A 21,381-nucleotide genomic window follows, 5' to 3' on the forward strand; every position below is an offset into this window, starting at 1 on the left:
GTCCGTCTGTCCGTCTGTCTGGCTGTCTGTCTGTTATAATCACGCTACATTCTTCAATAATAAAGCAATCGTGCTGAAATTTCGCACAAACTCGTCTTTTGTCTGCAGACAGGTCAAGTTCGAAGATGGGCTATATCGGTCCAAGTTTTGATATAGCCCCCATATAAACCGACCTCCCGATTATATTTCTAGGGCTTCTAGAATCGATAGTTTCTATCCCATTCGCCTGAAATTGGAAATCTGGAGGTATTTTAGCACCATAAAGAGGTGTGCCAAAAATGGTGACTATCGGTTGATGTTTTGGTATAGCCCCCATATTGACCGATTTCCCGATTTCCCGATTTTACTTTTTGGGCTTCTAAAGGGTGATACGGTCAAAATTTGGTCAAGGGAAAACGCGTGTAAATCGGTGAAATCGTTTATTTAAAAAATCAAATTAAATTTCTTTTTCAAGTTCAATTAGTATAAAATTTAGGAAAAATATTCAGTAAGGCTTTCGCTTTTCCAAATACGAATTGCCGGGCCTCACGCTTGACACCTGCCATCAGATTTTGTACAGACACCTTGTCCACTTACTTCGCCGCAGAAAGCCAGTTTGCCTTGAACTGCTGCTCGTTCTTAGCAGTTTTTTTGGTCTTCTTTAGGTTCCGCTTGACAATAGCCCAGTATTTCTCAATTGGGCGGAGCTCTGGCGTGTTGGGAGGGTTCTTGTCCTTGGGAACCACCAGCACGTTGTTGGCGGCGTACCACTCCATGACCTTTTTACCGTAATGGCAAGATGCCAAATCCGGCCAAAACAGTACGGAACAACCGTGTTTCTTCAGGAAAGGCAGCAGACGTTTATTCAAACACTCTTTCACGTAAATTTCTTGGTTGACAGTCCCGGAAGCTATGAAAATGCTGCTTTTCAAGCCACAGGTACAGATGGCTTGCCAAACCAGATATTTCTTTGCGAACTTTGACAGTTTTATGTGCTTGAAAATATCTGCTACCTTTCCCCTTCCTTTTGCCGTATAAAACTCCTGTCCCGGAAGCTGCTTGTAGTCGGCTTTGACGTAGGTTTCGTCGTCCATTACCACGCAGTCAAATTTAGTCAGCATCGTCGTGTACAGCCGCCGGTATCGCGCTTTGGCCGTCGTATTTTGTTTATCATCGCGATTTGGAGTCACTACCTTCTTGTAAGTCGATAGTCCGGCTCGTTTTTTGGCTCGATGCACGGTTGTAGACGATACACCCAGCTTATTTGAGGCATCTCGGAGAGAGAGGTTAGGGTTTCGCTTGAAACTACCGGCAACTATCTTTGTCGTCTCAGCGGCTTGCGGTTTTCGATTTCCACCCGATCTAGACTTCCTGGCTGTCGACAAACGTTCCCCAAACACTTCAATTGCATTTGTAACGGTTGATTTGGCAACTTTTAGCGATTTTGCCAGCTTTGCGTGCGAGTAGCTCGGATTTTCGAGCAACATTTTGCTCGCTCATCGCGATTTTTGAGTTCCAAAATCATGTTGCTCCTATTTTGAATTCCAAAATCAAAATAGGAGCAACATTCTACACACACACACACCTTCAAAATGGGGGGTGTTCAGGTTTTTTAAATGCAAAATTGAAAGAAATACGTCATTGATATAGCCATCAGATAGACCGATCTCCCGATATTACTTTTTGGGCTTCTAGAAACCGTAATTGTTGTCCACTTTGCCTGAAATCGAAAATCTGGAGATTTTTAGGAATATAAATAGGTGTGCAAGAAATGATTTTATTTTTTAGGCTTCTACACACAGAAAACAAATTTGTTGTGCCAACCAATTTTTTTGCCAACCGAATTATTTGGTCCCATCTACTATCACAAAATTTGTTAGACCAACCAATTGTTGTCTGACACAACTATACAGAAATTTGTTTGGATGACTAAATTTTGGAAATCACAACCAATAAGGTTTCATTCGTTTGTTAAAGCAATTATCTGTTTTTTGGAAAACCAATTATTATAAAATTAAAGAAAACGCCCGTTGAATGATTTCATTCTATTTAATTGTATTACAAATTAATATTTCTCATATTGATCATTTATCTAATGAAAAATTGGCATGTCGCCCAAATTCGGCGTTTGTGGTTCTTGGTGCACGGTTCTCACAATATCTTCTTCAGTCATCATTTGATACTCACTCTCACAATCGCGATCGATTTTCAGGGGGACTCAGGCATAACCAGGCGAAATGTTCTCGTTTGCTTTCACAACCCCGGAAGTCGTCATATTCTGATTGATATATTTTATGAAATTGTAAGAAAATTAGGGAAAAGGTTAAAATATGAGTGATATTAATGTCGTTTTATGTTTAACTTACTTACCACTTAAGAATGCAGCTACCGGTTTAAAAGATGGTTAGATATAACTCGCAGCAGTCCTTGTTGGGTAGATTGCATTTTTAAAATTGAACTCACGTCATCAAATATTTAAATTTTGGAGTTTCATATATTAACCGAAATAAACAATTTATTTTTTGTCATATATATGTAGTCTATAGCAACAAATTCTCTTTATAACTATACAATTTGTTAACACAACCAACTTATTGACTAGGCGGACTTTCAGTTGGGTTTGGTGACACATTCGCCAACCCAAATCAGTTATCACAACAGGGTGGAATAAATTGGAATGGTTTGATACTTAAATGTATAAATAACAACCAATATTTGGTCGTGTGTACCAACTTTTGGTCACATCGCCTTTATTTTAATTATATAAACTATCAAACAAGAGATATAAATAATAATTATTCCACACAATTAAAAATTGTGGGTTTCCGCTATCAAACTGTTGTCGTAATCGAATTCCAACCAATCATTCCTCTGGGTGTAGAATCCGTACACGCTCACAAAAAATCGCTTCTGTAACATATACTCCCAAACATATTTTGCTTCAAGCATATACATTTTTGGGTATTGCCCAAACATTTATATGTTTGATCTCTTCCAATATATAATATGTTTGAAAGCATATTGATCTAAACAATATATGTTTGGGTAGTCTAAGTTCCAAACATATTGTATTTTTGCATCCAAATTCAATAATGTTGTCTTCCAAAAAACAATATGTTATTATGTGAACATATAATATGTTTGGAAGCATTTTGCACCCAAAAATATTATATGCTTAAAAAAATTCTCCCAAACAATATTGTGCTCAAAATTTTATTTATTTATTTATATATTTACAATCATAATGAATTATGAAAATAAACAGGTAATATAGGTGCTAACAACATAGGTTTTCGACCTGAATGCACGAGATTTTTTAGTTCTTAGCACCTTTTTCTGTAATACAAACATTGTAGAAGAAATTATTCAATTGTATGATTTTTTTTTATTTTAATTTTACCTTTTGCCGGACGGGGATTCGAACAGCGGACCACACAGTTTGTAAGGATCAAAGAAGTAGCTGATCAATTGCCCAAGGAAAAATAAAATGTTAATTTTGTAATAACAAGCAACAACCACCAACTTAATTCAATATCGCTCCCTGTTAAATAGCGCTCCAAGCTACTAAACACATATATGTTTATAGGCTATTTCTAAATTAATATATGTTTGCATCCAAGCATATTATATTTACAAACATTTTATGTCCCAAACATAATATGTTCCAACATATTAACATATATGTCCCAAACATGTTATGCTAGTTTATGAACATTATATGCTTGCACTCAAAAATATTGTGTTTAAAAATTTGTGTTCCAAACATATAATGTTTATAGCCAAACATATGAAAAACAGTCTTTTTCATCCGTGTAGTTTTTATCTAATTTGCCTGAAATGAGAAATCTAGAGGAATTTTAGAACCTTAAATATGAAAGCCGAAATTGGCGTGTAATTTTTATCTCCCAAATAGACCGATCTCCCGATTTGACTTCTTAGGCTTTTAGAAAGATTTTTAGGAACATAAAGAAGTGTGCCGAAAATGGTGAATATCGGTCCATGTGCACTGATAATGAAAATTGCTTGAAACTGAATTATAGTTTCCAGATTTTACTTCTGGTAATCATTTAAATAAATAATGGGGGTAAAAATCTACAGATGTTAGATTTTAAATCAAGGCGTTATTTCATCGTTTTCTTGCACATTTGCACACGATGTTTATGATCCCTCTAAAACTCAAACAAATATGGTTCTTATAAATCCAGAATCTGATCTAGTCTTCAAAGGTAAAATCTTTGAATTTATCTTCGGGAGGTGTACTGGTTGAACTGATCTGCTTGTCATCAAATCCCCCTGAAATTTTCACAAGAAACTATAATATTTGATTCATGGTGGTGGGTATTTAAGATTCGGCCCGGCCGAACTTACTGCTTTATATACTTGTTTTGTCAAAATTTGTTTTTATTATTCAACATAGTTCCCTTCAAGAGCGATACAACGATTATAACGACCTTCCAATTTTTTGATACCATTTTGGTGGTACTCCTTCGGTTTTGCCTCAAAATAGGCCTCTGTTTCGGCGATCACCTCTTCATTGCAGCCAAATTTTTTCCCTGCGGGCATCCTTTTGAGGTCTGAGAACAAGAAAAAGTCGCTGGGGGACCAGATCTGGAGAATACGGTGGGTGGGGAAGCAATTCGAAGTCCAATTCATGAATCAAAATCTATCGTTCTCAATGACTTGTGACACGGTGCGTTGTCTTGGTGGAACAACACTTTTTTCTTCTTCATATGGGGCCGTTTTGCCGCGTATTCGACCTTCAAACGCTCCAATAACGTCATATAATAGTCACTGTTGATGGTTTTTCCCTTCTCAAGATAATCGATAAAAATTATTCCATGCGCATCCCAAAAAAACAGAGGCCATTACTTTGCCAGCGGACTTATGAGTCTTTCCATGCTTCGGAGACGGTTCACCGGTCGCTGTCCACTCAGCCGACTGTCGATTGGACTCAGGAGTGTAGTGACGGAGCCATCTTTCGTCCATTGTCACATATCGACGGAAAAACTCGGCTGTATTACGAGTTAACAGCTGCAAACACCGCTCAGAATCATAAACACGTTGTTGTTTTTGGTCAAATGTGAACTCGCGCGGCACCCATTTTGCACAGAGCTTCCGCATATCCAAATATTGATGAATGATATGACCAACACGTTCCTTTGATATCTTTAAGGCCTCTGCTATCTCGATCAACTTCATTTTACGGTCATTCAAAATCATTTTGTGGATTTTTTTGATGATTTCGTCGGGAACCACCTCTTTCGGGCGTCCACTGCGTTCACCGTCCTCCGTGCTTATTTCACAGCGCTTGAATTTTGCATACCAATCAATTATTGTTGATTGTTTAATACTAGCGACTCCATATATGTGTCAGACCGGGGACTTATCAGCCAACCTGTTATACTAATAAAATTTCGATAAAATTTTCTATGGGAATAATGTTAAAATACATTTTTTTTAATTTTCAGTTAAAATAAAATATAACTAGAGCACTTATGCGGAAGAAAAAAATTCTTTGTATTTTATCAAAACACGAAATTCCTTTTTTTTTCCATTTTTTCACAATAACAAAAGTTGCTTCACAAAAGACGCTCTATCTCACAAACTAATTGACTTACAGACGTCAAACTTTGACACGAATCATTTGAAGGTACTATATAAAAATAATATGCATTTAATACTAGCGACTCCATCTATGTGTCAGACCGGGGACTTATCAGCCAACCTGTTATACTAATAAAATTTCGACAAAATTTTCTATGGGAATAATGTTAAAATACATTTTTTTTTTAATTTTCAGTTAAAATAAAATTTTTAAAAATTTTCTGTTAAAATACAATTTTTAAAAATTTTCTGTTAAAATAAAATTTTTAAAAATTTTCTGGTAAAATAAAAATTTTACAAAATATAACTAGAGCACTTATGCGGAAGAAAAAAATTCTTTGTATTTTATCAAAACACGAAATTCCTTTTATTCCCATTTTTTCACAATAACAAAAGTTGTTTCACAAAAGACGCTCTATCTCACAAACTAATTGACTTACAGACGTCAAACTTTGACACGAATCATTTGAAGGTACTATATAAAAATAATATGCATTTAATACTAGCGACTCCATCTATGTGTCAGACCGGGGACTTATCAACCAACCTGTTATACTAATAAAATTTGGACAAAATTTTCTATGGGAATAATGTTAAAATACATTTTTTTTTTAATTTTCAGTTAAAATAAAATTTTTAAAAATTTTCTGTTCAAATAAAATTTTTAAAAATTTTACAAAATATAACTAGAGCACTTATGCGGAAGAAAAAAATTCTTTGTCATACCAATAATCAACCGGCAACCGTGGTTGTTTCTTGTATTTTTTTGATAGTTGGCCACACTGACTTTAGCTGAATTAATATCGTCTGCAGATTACTAGACCAACTTCCAATTTTCCAATGGCTAAGTGGCGGGTTTTAAAGGATTTGTTGTTGTTGTTAAATATTCGTTTTGTTTATATTGATGTATGCAAAATTGCCATGCATTTGTATAGTCCACTCTGTACTTCATATTCTTTGTAGAGATTTTTTATTTAGTTTTTAGTTTCTTCCGTTTTGATTTTAAGTTTTGGCATGTACCATGTACGTTTATTATTCAAACTGGGATATGGTAAGTCATGATGCCATGCATGACGACCTAAAAGTAATGAATTTTATTTAGCTTTTGTTTTTCTGTTACAAGAATGCAGATTTTACCCATTGTACACAGTGGGGAAAATATCTGGTGTCGCTGAGAGGGTCATAACCTTTTGCAATGCCTTTGTTAAGGTGGGTACTGCACCCAAAAAAAAGTGAACCCTATATTTCATTAAAGCCGATTTAATTCTATTTTAGTTCAGGCAATTATTCCTTTTTGTTTGATAAAAGCACCAAGCAGTCTAGACAATGAATGGAATTTTATTTTATTTTAGTTTATTTGTACCTATTTTGTACCATTCTTGCATCAAAACTGTACCAAATTTCATCAAAATCGGTTAATAATAATGGTGGCCTGAATACTGCGAACAACAAATACATGGTCAGGCGGACGGACACCAAGGGCTAAACCGACTCAGGAGGTTGTTCTGAGTCGAGACTGCACCCAAAAAAAGTGAACCCTATATTTCACTAAAGCCGATTTAATTCTATTTTAGTTCAGGCAATTATCCATTTTTGTTTGATAACAGCATCAAGCAGTCTAGACAATGAATGGAATTTTATTTTATTTGTACCTATTTTGTACGATTCTTGCATCAAAACTGTACCAAATTTCATCAAAATCGGTTAATAATAATGGTGGCCTGAATACTGCGAACAACAAATACATGGTCAGGCGGACGGACACCAAGGGCTAAACCGACTCAGGAGGTTGTTCTGAGTCGAGACTGCACCCAAAAAAAAGTGAACCCTATATTTCACCAAGGCCGATTTAATTCTATTTTAGTTCAGGCAATTATTCCTTTTTGTTTGATAACAGCATCAAGCAGTCTAGACAATGAATGGAATTTTATTTTATTTGTATTTATTTTATTTTCATATGTATTGCTTACAAAATTCTCCTAAGACTGCCACCAAAATCGAATTACTTGGGATGTGATAAAATTTACCGATGGCAAGGTATACTTTTACTACATATACTTCAACGGGATCGGATGAAATATACACCTCTAAAAGGCTCCGGAGGTCAAATCTGGAAATCGTTTTATATGGGGTTTATATAAAGGGTGGTTAAATTGTAAGGGGCCGATGTTGAATGTGAACCACACCTAAACGCCAAGTTTTTTGTTCCGAATTTTATTTGACATTTCTCAATTTCAGACTTACTCAATTTGAACCATGGAGAGATACACAATCCAACAACGTGTTAAATGGTTCCAAGAAATGGCAACAGTGGATGATCAATTTTCGAAGAAAATCATCTTCAGTGATGAGGCACATTTTCACCTCAGTGGATTCGTCAATAAACAGAATTGCCGCATTTGGGCGAATGGGAATCCAAGAGTTATTGTCGAAAAACCAATGCACCCACAAAGAGTGACTGTTTGGTGCGGTTTATGGGATGGCGGCATCATCGGGCCGTATTTTTTTTTTCCAAAATGAGGCCGGTCAGGCAGTTACTGTGAATGGTGTTCGCTACCGTGAGATGATAACGAACTTTTTATGGCCCGAATTGGAAGATATGGATGTGAACGATATGTGGTTTCAGCAGGACGGTGCCACTTGCCACACAGCTAACGAAACAATGGATCTTTTGCGCAACAAATTCAATGGCCGTATTATCTCATGTAATGGCGATGTCAATTGGCCGCCAAGATCATGTGATTTGACACCGTTGGACTTTTTTCTTTGGGGTTATTTGAAAGAAAAGGTGTACGTCGATAAGCCAGCAACAATTCAAGAGCTAAAGGATGAAATAATTCGGCACATTAACGGCATAGAACCTCCATTATGCCTCAGCGTCATCGAAAATTTGGGCCATCGGATGAAGGTGTGCCACCAATATTTTGTTCCATACATAATTGAGTAATACCAATATATCATAATAAAATAAAACATTACAATAATTTCCTAAATAGTTTGTGTTTTATTCAAAATCAACATCGGCCCTTGAAATTTTAACCAGCCTTTATACACGCAAAGAAAAAAAACGTTTGGAAAACGTGTACCGAAAACGTTTTTCTTTTGTTAGAGTTTTTTGAATTGCTTCGAAAAGTATACACTTTTATCACCAAAAATCTTCGTTCGTTACAAAGTGTTAATTTTTTTAATAAAAAAAGTTATTTTTGAACCAACAACACAGTCCATTTCGTTTATATCAAACACTGTTCTTTTCTGACTCTAGGTTTTTAATAAGACACATTTTACAGATCAAATTTTAATATACTACAATGTAATGTTAAACATTTTTTTGGAATCTTCCTAACATATCTGGAATATATGTAAAAAAAAAAAACAAAAAACAAAAAAAAACTTTGGTCGAAGCAGGGATCGAACCCACGACCCTTGGCATGCAAGTCAGACGTAGCAACCACTGCTCCATGGTGTCCAACTAAATGATTTTTTCTGTGAAATAAACTTTGTTTAATCGGCTCGTGGGCGCCGCAAGCTATGCCATATAAATATAACTTATATAGGTAATTGTCTATTGATGACAATAACGGCTACATAGCTCAGTGGATAGTGTGTTGGCTTACAAATTGCATGGTCCGCGGTTCGATTCTCCGTCCAGGCGAAAGGTAAAAAAATTTATAAAATCGTATAATTTCTTCTACATTGTTTGTATTACAGAAAAAGGTGCTAAGAACTAAAAACTTCGTGGAAGTGAGAAAGATGTGAGGGGAAAATGCAATTAGCCAGAATTTTTTTTGAGTTAGTCTTTATGAAATTGTTTTTACATCTTGGAAAAGAATAAACGTTTATCACATAAAGTATATGGTTAGGTTAGGTTAGGTTATGTGGCAGCCCGATGTATCAGGCTCACTTAGACTATTCAGTCCATTGTGATACCACATTGGTGAACTTCTCTCTTATCACTGAGTGCTGCCCGATTCCATGTTAAGCTCAATGATAAGGGACCTCCTTTTTATAGCCGAGTCCGAACGGCGTTCCACATTGAAGTGAAACCACTTAGAGAAGCTTTGAAACCCTCAGAAATGTCACCAGCATTACTGAGGTGGGATAATCCACCGCTGAAAAACTTTTTGGTGTTCGGTCGTAGCAGGAATCGATCCCACGACCTTGTGTATGCAAGGCGGGCATGCTAACCATTGCACCACGGTGGCTCCCACATAAAGTATATACTTTTCTTCCAAATACACTTCCTTTCAACGAAAAGGAAATGAGAAACGAACTTTGTTTGTCTAAAATTTCGTTTGGGAGGAAAGAATTATTTTTTTGCGTGTAATTATGCACGTTTTTGCATGATTGTTAGAGGCCATAAACACCACGTACCAAATTTCAACCGCATCGGATGAAATTTACCCCTCCTAGAGGCTCCGGAAGTCAAATCAGGGGATCGGTTTATATGAAGGCTATATATAATTATAGACCGATATAGACCAATTTGTGCACGATTATTAGAGACCATGGACTAACACCACCTACCAAATTTCAACCGAATCGGATGAAATTTGTCCCTCCATTCTTCCAGAGAACTCTTTTTATTTATGTTTTTCGACAATTAAAAATAAAACGTTTATCTAGACAAATTACTTATGTTAACGCCTTTTTATATTTGCTGTAAATAAATACTATTTTCCATGGCCATCACTGGGTGCATTAGTGTAGTTTAAAGTCATAAACAAAATTTGTATTTTCACTAAATAAGAGGCATTTGAATCTTTGTATACATCCAGCATTAAAAAGTGGCTCAAATAATAGCTAACATTGTTTTGTAATTTGACATTAAATTGTCAATTATATTATTATATAATTATGAATTTTAAACATATTTATTGTAAATCACAAAATGTGTGAGATTTAACCAATTAAAGAAATTGATTGTAATTGAAATATAATTTACTGAAAGTCTTCAAGGAATTTTAATACTCAAAACACAGCGAGCCCTTCTTTAAGTTAAAATGAAATAATTTTGAAGAAATTTGAATTTTGTATAGCACCAAAGACATTTTTATTTGTTTCAACCCTGTGATTTTCGAAGAAATTAGGAAGAATGCATCATTGATTAAGACGTTTTTAAATCCTCTAAAAATGTCAACTTTTATAACAAAAATAATATACCAAAAAATGTATTTTTTGCGAAATTTTAAACCAACGAAGAATGTTTGTTCGTGTTAAATTTCGCATGTATCTGAGTTCGAGTTCAAAAATATGAATATTATTATTATTACAGTTACAAAGGTTTGTAAACAAAGGTACACTCCAAGAAGGAGTTCTATCAATTTTATTTTGAAATGTTGCCATAAACAGTCTTTAGCTCTCCTTTGAAAAAGAAAAACTATAAATGGTGGCATACGCAGATTATATGGCACTAGCAACTGACAAATTCCCAGCGACATTTAGAAATATGATCCAAAGGGTTTGAATAGTCTAAGTGAGCCTGAAATAAATCGGGCTGCCACTTTAACCCTTAAATGCGCACTGTATCTTATAAGATACAACCAGAAATAAATTCTTACGTCTTTAAATTTTGACCGAATTCTATGAAGTCATGTTTAGTGTATTTAAGACATCATAACACTATTTCTAAAAATATGCTTTTCTGAGTAGTCTGCAGACAAAATTCAAAATCTAATTTTGACCAAAAATTAAAAAAAAAACTACAAATTTGAAGTTAAATAATATTTACCAGATTACCACATATAGAAAAAAAAAAATTCAGAAAATTTTCTATATAAATAAAATTTTCAATAGAAATATAATTATCAGAAAATTTTCTATAGAAATAAATCTTTCAATAGAAATAAAATTTTCAGAAAATTTTCTATAGAAATAAAATTTTCAGAAAATTTTCTATAGAAATAAAATTTTCAGAAAATAAAATTTTCAGAAAATTTTCTATAGAAATACAATTTTCAGAAAATTTTCAATAGAAATAAAATTTTCAGAAAATTTCATATAGAAATAAAATAATCTATATAAATAAAATGTTGAGAACATTTTCAATAGAAATACAATTTTGACAAAATTTCCATAAGAAATAACAACTTCAGAAAATTTCCCATAGAAATAAAATTTTTAAAAAATTTTCTATATAAATAAAACTTTGACAAAAAATTCAATAGAAATAAAATTTTGACAACATTTTCATTATAAATAAAAATTTCAGAAAATTTCCCATAGAAATAAAATTTTTAAAAAAGTTCCCATAGAAATAAAATTTTCACAAAATTTTCTATAGAAATAAAATTTTCAGAAAATTTCCAATAGAAATAAAATGTTCAGCAAATTTTCTATAGAAATAAAATTTTCAGAAAATTGTCTACAGAAATAAAATTTTCTGAAAATTTCGTATAGAAATAAAATTTTCAGAAAAGTTCCTATAGAAATAAAATTTTCAGGAAATTTCCTATAGAAATAAAATTTTCAGAAAATTTCCTATAGAAATAAAATTTTTAGAAAATTTCATATAGAAATAAAATTTTGAGAAAAATTTTCCATAGAAATAAAATTTTGAAAAAATTTTCTATAGAAATACAATTTTCAGAAAATTTTCTGTAGAAATAAAATTGTCAATAGAAATAAAATTATGAGAAAATTTTCTATAGAAATAAAATTTTCAGAAAATTTTCTATAGAAATAAAATTTTCAGAAAAATTTCTATAGAAATAAAATTTTCAGAAAATTTCCTATAGAAATAAAATTTTCAGAAAATTTCCTATAGAAATAAAATTTTCAGAAAATTTTCTATAGAAATAAAATTTTCAATAGAAATAAAATTATGAGAAAATTTTCTATAGAAATAAACATTTCAGAAAATTTCCCATAGAAATAAAATTTTTAAAAAATTTCCCATAGAAATAAAATATTCAGAAAAATTTCTATAGAAATAATATTTTCAGAAAATTTTCAATAGAAATAAAATTTTCAGCAAATTTTCTATAGAAATAAAATTTTCAGAAAATTGTCTACAGAAATAAAATTTTTAGAAAATTTCCTATAGAAATAAAATTTTCAGAAAAGTTCCTATAGAAATAAAATTTTCAGCAAATTTCCTACAGAAATATATTTTTAGAAAATTTCCTACAGAAATAAAATTTTTAGAAAATTTCCTATAGAAATATAATTTTTAGAAATTTGCCTATAGAAATAAAGTTTTGAGAAATATTTTCTATAGAAATATAATTTTGATAAAATTTTCTATAGAAATACAATTTTCAGAAAATTTTCTATAGAAATAAAATTTTCAGAAAGTTATCTACAGAAATAAAATTTTCAAAAAAAAAATTCTATAGAAATAAAATTTTCAGTAAATTTCCCATAGAAATAAAATTTTCAGAAAATTTCCCATAGAAATAAAAATTTGATAAAATTTTCTATAGAAATAAAATGTTCAGAAAATTTTCTATAGAAATAAAATGTTCATAAAATTTTCTATATAAATAAAATTTTGAGACAATTTTCTATATAAATAAAATTTTGAGAACATTTGCTAAAGAAATAAAATTTTGGCAAAATTTTCAATAGAAATAAAATTTTGACAAAATTTTCATTAGGAATAAAAATTTTAGAAAATTTCCTATAGACATAAAATTTGCAGACATTTTCCCATAGAAATAAAATTTTGAAAAAATTTTCTATATATATAAAATGTTGAGAAAATTTTCTATAAATGTTGAGAAATTTTTTTTTATAAAATTTTGACAAAATTTTCCATAGAAATAAAAAATGTGGTATGCAGATGATCTTCTTTTACCATTTTGTATATTATATATATTTTTCGGAGGAATCGGTGATCTTGTGCGTTAAGAAGGGGTTAACCTAACATAAAGGGCTTAAGTTCCATAAACATTGTCTTACCAATTTTGTCTTTCATTAGCTTCACTACATAACTTTAAACGCATTTCGTGTTTTCCTATAATTTTTTTACTTTTAATTTGATTAAAAGTTTCACTTTTACTTTTAATGTTCCTAAACAAAATCAAAGACAAAACTGAGTTTAGTTGGATTTACTTGAGATTCTCCTTTTATACCACAATGAAAAAAATTATATTACCCCTGAGGTATATAGGAAAAAGTTAAACGAATTTATTACATAAATAGTAAACAGCAAATACTATCTTAAGAGAAAAATGAAAATCCAACCAGAAAATCATGCGTCAAGTACTATCCAAGACGTCAAAGACTCGTCATTTAACGCGCTTGGCTGATTCGAAAACTGCTGCTAGCATGAAGAGACGCGTGATGGGATTGAGGTATGTTATACTGTTGCTGGCAGTAATTCATATAATTCCTCCCTATTTTAGTTGTTTTCAAATTTTCAAGAAAACAAAATAAATACATAAATAAATGGGGAAATATCAGGCGACAGTTGAATAGGGAAGGGAAACTAGACATATGTACATGGACAATATATTTGGTTTGATCTTTTTTTTTGGAAAATCTACACGATTTTTTAACCATCACCATAAGATGGGGGATATATTAATTTTGTTATACTGTTCGGAACGTATAGAAATATTGGCTTGAGACCTTGAGATCTTGGTCATGGCGCAATTCTGGGTCGATCTAGCCATGATCCTAGGTCTGTTGAAAAAAATTTTCTATATAAATAAAATTTTGACAAAATTTTCTATAGAAATAAAATTTTCACAACATTTTCTATAGAAATAAAATTTTAAGAAAATTTCCTATAGAAATAAAATTTTGACAAAATCTTCTATAGAAATAAAATTTTGACAAAGTTTTCTATAGAAATAAAATTTTGACAAAATTTTCTATAGAAATAAAATTTTCTATAGAAATAAGGTTTTGACAAAATTTTGTATATAAATTAGCCCACCTCAGTAATGCTGGCGACATTTCTGAGTGTTTCCAAGCTTCTCTAAGTGGTTTAACTGCAATGTGGAACGTCGTTCGTACTCGGCTATAAAAATGAGGTCCCTTGTCATTGAGCTTAACATAGAATCGGGCAGCACTCAGTGATAAGAGAGATGTTCACCACTGTAGCATCACAATGGAAATAGTCTAAGTGAGCCTGAAATATCAGGCTGCCACTATACCTAACCTAACCTTCTATAGAAATAAAATTTTGCAAAAAATTTCTATAGAAATAAAATTTTGCATAAATTTTCTATAGAAATAAAATTTTGCAAAAATTTTCTATAGAAATAAAATTTTGCAAAAATTTTCTATAGAAACAAAATTTTCAGAAAATTTTCTATACAAATAAAATTTTCAGAAAAATTTCTATAGAAATAAAATTTTCAGAAAAATTTCTATGGAAATGAAATCTTGACAAAATTTTCTATAGAAATAAAATTTTCGGAAAATTTTCTATAGAAATAACATTTTCGGAAAATTTTCTATAGAAATAAAATTTTGACAAAATTTTCTATAGAAATAAAATTTTCAGAAAATTTTCTATAGAAATAAAATTTTCACAAAATTTTCTATAGAAATAAAATTTTCACAAAATTTTCTATAGAAATAAAATTTTGACAAAATTTTCTATAGAAATAAAATTTTGACAAAATTTTCTATAGAAATAAAATTTTGACAAAATTTTCTTTAGAAATAAAATTTTGACAAAGTTTTCTATAGAAATAAAATTTTGATAAAATTTTCTATAGAAATAAAATTTTCTATAGAGAAAAGGTTTTGACAAAATTTTGTATATAAAGTAGCCCACCTCAGTAATGCTGGCGACATTTCTGAGTGTTTCAAAGCTTCTCTAAGTGGTTTAACTGCAATGTGGAATGCCGTTCGTACTCGGCTATAAAAATGAGGTCCCTTGTCAGAATCGGGCAGCACTCAGGAAATAGTCTAAGTGAGCGTGAAATATCAGGCTGCCACTATACCTAACCTAACCTTCTATAGAAATAAAATTTTGCAAAAAATTTCTATAGAAATAAAATTTAGCAAAAAATTTTATAGAAATAAAATTTTGCAAAAATTTTCTATAGAAATAAAATTTTGCAAAAATTTCTATAGAAATAAAATTTTCAGAAAATTTTCTATAGAAATGAAATTTTGACAATTTTTTTTTTTGGAAATGAAATTTTGACAAAATTTTCTATAGAAATAAAATTTTCAGAAAATTTTCTACAGAAATAAAATTTTCAGAAAATTTCTATGGAAATAAAATTTTGACAAAATTTTCTATAGAAATAAAATTTTCGGAAAATTTTCTATAGAAATAAAATTTTCAGAAAAATTTCTATGGAAATAAAATTTTGACAAAATTTTCTATAGAAATAAAATTTTCAGAAAATTTTCTACAGAAATAAAATTTTCAGAAAAATTTCTATGGAAATAAAATTTTGACAAAATTTTCTATAGAAATAAAATTTTCGGAAAATTTTCTATAGAAGTAAAATTTTGACCAAATTTTCTATAGAAATAAAATTTTCAGAAAATTTTCTGTAGAAATAAGATTTTCACAAAATTTTTTATAGAAATAAAATTTTCACAAAATTTCCAATAGAAATAAAATTTTCACAAAATTTTCTATAGAAATAAAATTTTCACAAAATTTGCTATAGAAATAAAATTTTGACAAAGTTTTCTATAGAAATAAAATTTTCAGAAAATTTTCTATAGAAATAAAATTTTCAGAAAATTTTCAATAGAAATAAAATTTTCAGAAAATATCCTATACAAATAAAATTTTCAGAAAATTTCCTATAGAAATAAAATTTTGACAAAATCTTCTATAGAAATAAAATTTTCTATAGAAATAAGGTTTTGAAAAAATTTTCTTTAGAAATAAGGCTTTGACAAAATTTTCTATAGAAATAACATTTTGACAAAATTTTCTATATAAATTAGCCCACCTCAGTAATGCTGGTGACATTTCTGAGGGTTTCAAAGCTTCTCTAAGTGGTTTCACTGCAAAATTTTCGATAGAAATAAGGTTTTGACAAAATTTTCTATATAAATAAGGCTTTGACAAAATTTTATATAGAAATAAAATTTTGACAAAATTTTCTATAGAAATAAAATTTTGACAAAATTTTCTATATAAATTAGCCCACCTCAGTAATGCTGGTGACATTTCTGAGGGTTTCAAAGCTTCTCTAAGTGGTTTCACTGCAATGTGGAACGCCGTTCGGACTCGGCTATAAAAAGGAGGTCCCTTGTCATTGAGCTTAACATGGAATCGGGCAGCACTCAGTGATAAGAGAGATGTTCACAACTGTGGCATCACAATGGAAATAGTCTAAGTGAGCCTGAAATATCAGGCTGCCACTATACCTAACCTAACCTTCTACAGAAATAAAATTTTGCAAAAAATTTCTATAGAAATAAAATTTTGAAAAAATTTTCTATAGAAATAAAATTTTGCAAAAATTTTCTATAGAAATAAAATTTTGCAAAAATTTTCTATAGAAATAAAATTTTGCAAAAATTTTCTATAGAAATAAAATTTTGCAAAAATTTTCTATAGAAATAAAATTTTGCAAAAATTTTCTATAGAAATAAAATTTTCAGAAAATTTTCTATGGAAATGAAATTTTGACATTTTTTTTTTTTGGAAATGAAATTTTGACAAAATTTTCTATAGAAAAAAAATTTTGACAAAATTTTTTATAGAAATAAAATTTTCTACAGAAATAAAATTTTCAGAAAAATTTCTATGGAAATGAAATTTTGACAAAATTTTCTATGGAAATAAAATTTTGACAAAATTTTCTATAGAAATAAAAATTTCGGAAAATTTTCTATAGAAATAAAATTTTGACAAAATTTTCTATAGAAATAAAATTTTCAGAAAATTTTCTGTAGAAATAAAATTTTCACAAAATTTTCTATAGAAATTAAATTTTCACAAAATTTCCTATAGAAATAAAATTTTCACAAAATTTTCTATAGAAATAAAATTTTGACAAAATTTGCTATAGAAATAAAATGTTGACAAAGTTTTCTATAGAAATAAAATTTTCAGAAAATTTTCTATAGAAATAAAATTTTGACAAAATCTTCTATAGAAATAAAATTTTCTATAGAAATAAGGTTTTGAAAAAATTTTCTTTAGAAATAAGGCTTTGACAAAATTTTCTATAGAAATAAAATTTTGACAAAATTTTCTATATAAATTAGCCCACCTCAGTAATGCTGGTGACAATTCTGAGGGTTTCAAAGCTTCTCTAAGTGGTTTCACTGCAAAATTTTCGATAGAAATAAGGCTTTGAAAAAAAATTCTATAGAAATAAAATTTTGACAAAATTTTCAATATAAATTAGCCCTCCTCAGTAATGCTGGTGACATTTCTGAGGGTTTCAAAGCTTCTCTACACCCAGAGAAGGAATATGATCACCTCAAACATGTTTTAAGAGCAAAATGTTATTTTTGGGTGGTGACCATGTAACATGGTTTTCGCAACCATGTTATTTCCTCGGAAATCATGTATCTGATTTCGGCAAGCAGGTTCTAATTGACGAGAAAATAACATTTTAGTGATAAACATGTTACATGGTCACCATACAAAAATAACATTTTGCTCTTGAAACATGTTTGAGGTGATCATATTCCTTCTCTGCGTGTAAGTGGTTTCACTGCAATGTGGAACGCCGTTCGGACTCGGCTATAAAAAGGAGGTCCCTTGTCATTGAGCTTAACATGAAATCGGGCAGCACTCAGTGATAAGAGAGCAGTTCACCAATGTGGTATCACAATGGAAATAGCCTAAGTGAGCCTGAAATATCAGGCTGCCACTATACCTATCCTAACCTTCTATAGAAATAAAATTTTGCAAAAAATTTCTATAGAAATAAAATTTTGCAAAAATTTTCTATAGAAATAAAATTTTCAGAAAATTTTCTATAGGAATAAAATTTTCAGAAAATTTTCTATAGGAATAAAACTTTCAGAAAATTTTCTATAGAAATAAAATTTTCAGAAAATTTTCTATAGAAATAAAATTTTCACAAAATGTTCTATAGAAATAAAATTTTGACAAAATTTTCTATAGAAATAAAATTTTGACAAAATTTTCTTTAGAAATAAAATTTTGACAAAGTTTTCTATAGAAATAAAATTTTGACAAAATTTTCTATAGAAATAAAATTTTCAGAAAATTTTCTACAGAAATAAAATGTTCACAAAATTTTCTATAGAAATAAAATTTTCACAAAATTTTTTATAGAAATAAAATTTTCAGAAAATTTTCTATAGAAATAAAATTTTCAGAAAAATTTCTATGGAAATGAAATTTTCAGAAAAATTTCTATAAAAATGAAATTTTGACAAAATTTTTTATAGAAATAAAATTTTCAGAAAATTTTCTATAGAAAAAAAATTTTCAAAAAAAATTCTATGGAAATGAAATTTTGACAAAATTTTCTATAGAAATGAAATTTTGACAAAATTTTTTATAGAAATAAAATTTTCAGAAAATCTATATATATAAAATTCATTTTCTATAAAAATAAAATTTTGACAAAATTTTATTAATCGAAGCTTACTTTTTTAAGCATGTTTTTTGTTCAATATTTTCTTCAATGTATTTATTGATTATTGGTGGTGATATGAAACACGAGTGGAAATTTTTCTAATGAACACAATACTATCAAGAGATTACAAAAAAAATTATAAACAAAAATTAGAAATATATTCGTAGTCATGTAATATTTTTGCTAATAAGCAAAAATTGTAATCGGTGTCTGATGAACGTAAACATAAAACAGGAACCTTTCTCTATGCAAGTATGAATGATAAGGAAAGTATGTAAGCTCAGACCTAAGTTTATTATTTTGATTCATACTCACACATGATGAAAATGAAAAATGAAAATTTTTATAATTGTTTGAAATTAAGTTTGATTTCATATTCTGTTGCGAATTTTCAATGTCTCAATATCGGTATAACTTTTTTTGTATATCAATTAAACTTTGAATTCACACATTAGCTATAAATGTTCTCGTATTTTTCCGCTACTCATGGCCTCTTGTTAGTGTGCAAAAAACCCAAATCCCCAAAAAATGTATTTGATTGTAAATGTAGGCACTTTAATGGTCTCAATTGAATTAACCTTGGAGATGAAAGTGAAATTTTGTTATTGTTTTTTGGGATGTGGCAATGGCCTGAAACTATACTGGGTGCTGGGTGTTGATATTCAATAAAAATAGAAAAAGTACCTAAAACTACTGACTTAGAAAAATGTGATTTGAATAAAGTTTACACTGGATCAAGTGAATATACGATATAGCGGACATCGTGGTATTTATGGACTGATAGGAACCAATTCCTGCAGGGTTGTTGGATACCATATATTAACATCACGTACCAAATTTCAACCTAATGGGAAGAATTTTGCTCTGCCTAGGGGCTCTGTTAAAGTTAAACTACTTATCTTGAGTATTAGATCTCATATTTACATATTTTTTTTTATAAAAATATTTATTTTAACAGTTTTTATTTTTACAAAAATTGCGCTCCTTTACTCTTGTTACCACCTATTAAAAGATTAACGGCTATTTGTGCATAAACAGAGTTGCCAACAGTAACAATTTATTTTTGATTGTTTACTACCAATATGCACGTTAGTAAACCCCATATAGAAAATATTAAAAATTTAAAGATGAAAATTTGACTTTTTGACGCTAAAATCGCGATTTGAGCCATAGTGGATTTAGGATTTCCCGGGTCCATCCGGAATGTTTGGAGACCTAGAGATTCTTTAAAGGGGAACAAATTCACGTGGAGACTCTGGTGGAATAAGTGAATTAGAAGTATATTTATTATGGGCATGTTCGATACTTTTATTTTTTTGAGGAAACGTATTTGTTATATTATCGGCCATTTTCATGTAGCTCCGTTAGGCTTTAACTCCCAGTTAACAGAAAGTAAATTGCAACTATCTTCTTTTCGGTTAACTTTAACTGAAAAATTGTCGGCAGTTAAGTTGCTAACTGGCATATGAAATTTATAGGAAAGATGACAGATATGTCCATAATACGGTTTAAAAGTTCGTTAGTTAACGGAGCACTAACGAAGCTTCATGAAAATGGGGGTATGTAAATTAATTTTTATTATTGTAGCATGGGGGTATATTGACAAATGTAACCCACATGTTTGGTCATAATAATCTGGAGTATTAAATAGCAGATTATTTTATTCAATTTGTAGTAAAAACTATTTCAATGAGAATGACGTTATAAAAGCATTTCATCAACACCCTCCCTCAGCTGAGTTATTTACACATTTGAGTTGATCACATCATCTACTCATAGCCATCTATGCTCAATATAAATTGCCTCTCACCCCTAAGATGAGACGTATACACGTGCCACTTAGTGAATGCATCAAGGAAATATGGCTTAAAAAAAAAACAGAAAAATTTTCAGAAATTATCATCAAAATTGAATAGATTCCATTCATACATATACAGTGTATATATCATGATGCTGGCCACCACTTGCTACTGGTACTACTATTTGATCGATAACATTTGTTCTCAGCTCATCAAAGAGCTTTATAGACAATTATGTGGACATGAAAAAAGGCAATGTACGCAGATATTGTAGACATAGTAAATATGAATCGTGTATATATATCGCGCATTTTGAGTTAGTCACAAATGGAAAAGCTTTCTCCGAACTCATGCGAAAATCCACATACACACACACACTCATTCTCCCACAGAGGACGTGCCCCTCACTAGAATTAGTTGTGTTACTATTTCCGTACATATCGTTATTTTCAGTCAATAGTAGGCTAAATCGCAAATTATACGTTTGCAGAATAGTCTTTTCAAAT

Source organism: Haematobia irritans, chromosome 4, assembly GCF_050003625.1.
Source record: "Haematobia irritans isolate KBUSLIRL chromosome 4, ASM5000362v1, whole genome shotgun sequence".
Taxonomy (NCBI): domain Eukaryota; kingdom Metazoa; phylum Arthropoda; class Insecta; order Diptera; family Muscidae; genus Haematobia; species Haematobia irritans.